This window comes from Rhamphochromis longiceps, linkage group LG3 (genome assembly GCF_057381845.1).
Source record: "Rhamphochromis longiceps isolate RC_006_pf linkage group LG3, R_longiceps_female_GT1.1, whole genome shotgun sequence".
Taxonomy (NCBI): domain Eukaryota; kingdom Metazoa; phylum Chordata; class Actinopteri; order Cichliformes; family Cichlidae; genus Rhamphochromis; species Rhamphochromis longiceps.
Genome location: NC_140559.1, coordinates 40,219,391 through 40,223,804, shown reverse-complemented (window position 1 = coordinate 40,223,804; position 4,414 = coordinate 40,219,391).

Genomic DNA, 4,414 nt, shown 5'->3' with positions numbered 1-4,414 from the left:
CCTCACAGTATAACACAAAACTCCAAAGTATAATCACTGCTTTGTAACCAGCAGAGGAGCCAGTAAATCATCTATACCTACTGATACTAATGTGTCTGTTTGGCTGCTGTTACAGAAATGGTTCCTACACCTGTGATGATGACGTCAGTGTTTGACTCCAAACTGTCTGCTGGACTCTGCAGTATCACAGAGTCCACACGTTTTTAGGCCTTTTTAGACTTTATATCTTGAAGCATTACAATATTAAAATATTGACAAGTACTGAAACTTCTGCACTTAACTTTTACATATAACCTGAAAATAAGCTAAAAACAGGAAGTTACATCTTAATATATTTTATCTTTCTAAAAGAAAAGTGGTGGGATGAAAAAACACACCTGCTGTTAAACAATCTAAAACACTTGGATATGAACATGTTGGTGAGTGTGTGTAGATGATACTGCAACAAACCTTAATCATAACCTTTGTAAGAAAGTGTTTGACAGAATGAAGGATGGTGGCTGAGTTTTCATGCTTTTACTATGATTAATACAACAGCCTGAGTGACAAACTGAGACACACTACATGCTCATGTGGAGGGACTAGCCAATCACAACGCAACCGCACTTTAAAGTATTCACTGTTCTGTCCTTTTGGACTCAATGTGGGTGGAGCCTATAGTAGCTGTCATAATATGAAAGATAACCTAGACAGGTTATAGAGAGACAGACAACCATTCATGTTCACATTCACACCTGCAGGCAACAACCTGAATCACCAGTTAACATAATAATATATGACTTTGGATTGTGGGAGGAAGCCAGAGTACCCAGAGAGAACCCAGACAGACAACCATAGTGGGAGTTGTCCCTTAAGTGGGTCATGAATCCACTATTAATTATGTGTGTCATGACATGAGACAAGGTGTGAAAAGTGGGTCATTGTGCTGCATTCCAGATACCTCCGAACTTGGAAGTTGGAAATCGGGCGTGGCATCACTCCCGAGTTGCAGAAAAAGACAGGAAACACAGGATTTGTGTTGGTTCTTGGCAAGTTAGAGCAATGCAGGTATGATAGTAGTGCAGTATGATGCTTGTTGTTGTGACTAATCAGTGTTCAAACATAATCATGGCTCATTCAAGGAGTTAAAAATACACAACAGTGTAAAGTTTTTTGTCACGGCCGGGTGGCCGGTGCGTGGTGTAAGAGTAAGAGCAGATGTTCGAGACAGGAATGAACAAAAACTGAGACGTTTACTTTAGGTTGGACCAACAATATAAATGAAGATCGAAAGGAAACTAGGACGATGTTAACAGCAAACTAAACTGGAGAGAACTAACACTAGAGACAGTGAACATGAAACTTAAATGTCACCAACATGAATGACATGAATGCCTGAGATGTGACTCGTGATGAACAGAAATGTGGCCCACGGTGAAAAGATGACCTGCCAATGAACGAATGAAAACTCACACCACACGAGCGTGACGAGGGAAGTGGAAACACAGCTGGAAGCAAAACTAAACACAGAAGGTGATACTGTCAAAATAAAACAGGAAACGTGCAGACTAAGAAACACAGACCTGAGACTCAGACCAGGGAAGAAACAGACATGGAAGCAGAAACGGGGGTTTGGAAAAAATGACATAACAGGATGCAGAGCGAGGGACAGAGAGATCTGTGTTATTTAGTGCATTTATCGAGTGGCTGTTTGGTTTCTTCAGTGTTGAGGTCCAACACCTCGCTGCATATGTCATGACAGGACACTGCACAAATCACATAAAAGTCTCTGAGAATAAAACATAATTATGAGCTGGTAAATATGTCACCTGACCTGAAACAACAGAAGGTAAGAAGCAAACACAAGAAGCAAGCCTGCATGTTTGCAGTGGACAGGAAATGTGAACACGTCACACAACTGCTGTGGTCAAAGCTACAGGAGCTGTTTGAGGTTTGTATAAAAGGAAAGGAAGCACAGAGAGGCCACAGTCAGAAGAAACACTCTGGTCTTATCTGTATTAAATGCAGCTTCTCTTTTTATTATTGATGTAAAGTCAAAGTGTTTGAGATGAGCTGAGGATCAGAGTGCAGCAGGGCTGGATGTGAGGATGGGGCACTCTTTGCTCTGCATGACGGGGTTATTGTGTAAGTACATTTGTGACATTGTTTGAATGGCACTGATTAATGAAAGTGTTTCTCATGTGTGAGAATTAGAGTGTATCACTGGTTTGAAGTGTTTATGTGAGAGTTTGAACAAAGCATATTTGTGATGTTTATGAAAGTTACAGACAAATGTTGGCTGGTTCCTTGGTTCAGTTTAGTCTGAGTATCGTGTTGGATACATCGCTGCTTGTTGCACTTGACTCATTGTCATTGTCTTTAAGGTCATATATTAATACATTTTAAATTAAACTTTTATAACATTTTTTATAACTATAAGTTTAAAAATGTTTTCTCATGTGTCAAACACACTTTTTATGCACAGAGACAGAAAAATACTCTTAAACTCTTAAAACTAATGTCCTAATTTAGTTTGTTTTGTTTGATTTTCTTTCAGTTTGATCCTAATGATGTTTAATCTTTACTTCATTACTCTCTTCTACGTTAATGCTGATGCTGAGACATGGTTATTTTTCTCTCCTTTTTGATGCTCAATAAATAATTAGACTTTTATTTTTACTTTTTAATGTTAACAAAAGACAATCAGATTTTAGAAATTCAAACATCTGCATTGAAATGTCAGAGATAGAAAATATCAGAGCAGTTTTATTATCATAGAGATTAGATCTAGAGTAGGGTTAGATATCTACACTGTGTTGTTAATCAATACTAAAACAGAATGAAGATGCTCATTTGCATCAGTGTTGATATCCATAGTGTTGTCTTGGCTTCCTCCAGCTGAGGCACAATTTGATGCATAAAGGAGCCATCGCACGCCAGATTTACGCTCTCGCATGTGTGCATTTTTGACCTTTGAAGTGTTTTTGTGCTTCTTCCTTTCCTGCTATATTTCGCTGCACTTGCCAACCAATGAACATTCAGCAGACGCTGACATCATCAACTTCAAACAGCGTGCAGTCAGGACCTTAGAGGATGCATGAAAGCATGTGTTGAGTGGGTGAAAGTCCCTCCCCCTCTCTGTCCCAATGAAAACTCTACACAGACGACACTTTTGCAGGACTCTGCTCTCGAAGCTGAATCCTGCTTCTGTGAATCAGCTGAGCTTTGATAGTTTGGAGGGACACATAGTGCCACCTGCTGCAGAGATATTATTAAATAGTGATTAAAGATCTATAAATAATATCAAACTTAAAACATTAAAATGTAACACTGTTGTAAAAAAGGACAAGATGTGAATGCTGTAGAAACTCATTAATCTGATGATGTAGCACACAGAGCAGTAAAATAAACATTTTTATTCCTGTTAACTATTTTATCATTGAGTCCAGTCTCAGTGCTGCTGTTGATTTCTGAGGCTCAGAAACTTTAAACTGGAAACATGTAAACCTTAGAGGTTACAGTCCCACAGCCTAAACAAGGAAACATGGAAATCACTGTAGTTTGTTTGGAGATCAAAGTGAAATTAATTTGATTTGATTAATTTGGTTCTGCCAAATTCTGTCCCTACCATCTGAATGTTGGAGCAGAAACTGAGACTCATCAGACCACTGTGTGGTTACAGGACGCTAAAAACAATGTCTTTCGCTATTAATACAATTATAACAGTTATAGCTACCTACAAGGCAACACCTCTTCCAGCTGTATTAGGGTGAGAGACGGAGCACAGACAGGTCACATCAGGGGTTGAAAACACCTTTAATTAGTTCCAGCAGTGTCTGCTTGCAGGTAGAGGGAGTTTGGTTTTACTCTGTAGATATATTTATTGATATTTACTCTCCTTTATTCATACATCTGTGTGCTTGAGGTTTGGAAATATTTATTAAAATTATAAATAGCCTTTGAAATAATGTAAGACAAATGTTTGATAATACTTACAGTTTATGACAAAGATGATGATGATGATGATGATTATTATTATTATTATTAATATTATTATTTTATTATTATTTTTTTATTATTTGAATAATATTTAAATAAAATAAATGTTTTTCACACTTAAAACAAGTCTTGGACTTGTGTTCTCCTCATTTCCTCTTTAACCCTCAGTCAGCTCACATATGTGTAATGAAACTTACTGTCTGTCTGCTATTGGTCAGTTTAGTCTGTGTGTTAAAGGCCTTTTCATAAAAATCTGGCAGACATGGTCAGACCTTGTTAAGTTGTTATTTCTGTGTAAAAGGAAGGAAGCAGAGAGAAGTTTTAAAACCTCTTTGTTTCCTTCTCAGCTCTTTGGTATCTGCTGTGCTGCTGCTTCACTCTCTCTCTTTACAGAAAGTTGTAGAAGTTTTCAGACGTGTCACTGCTGGATGTGAGG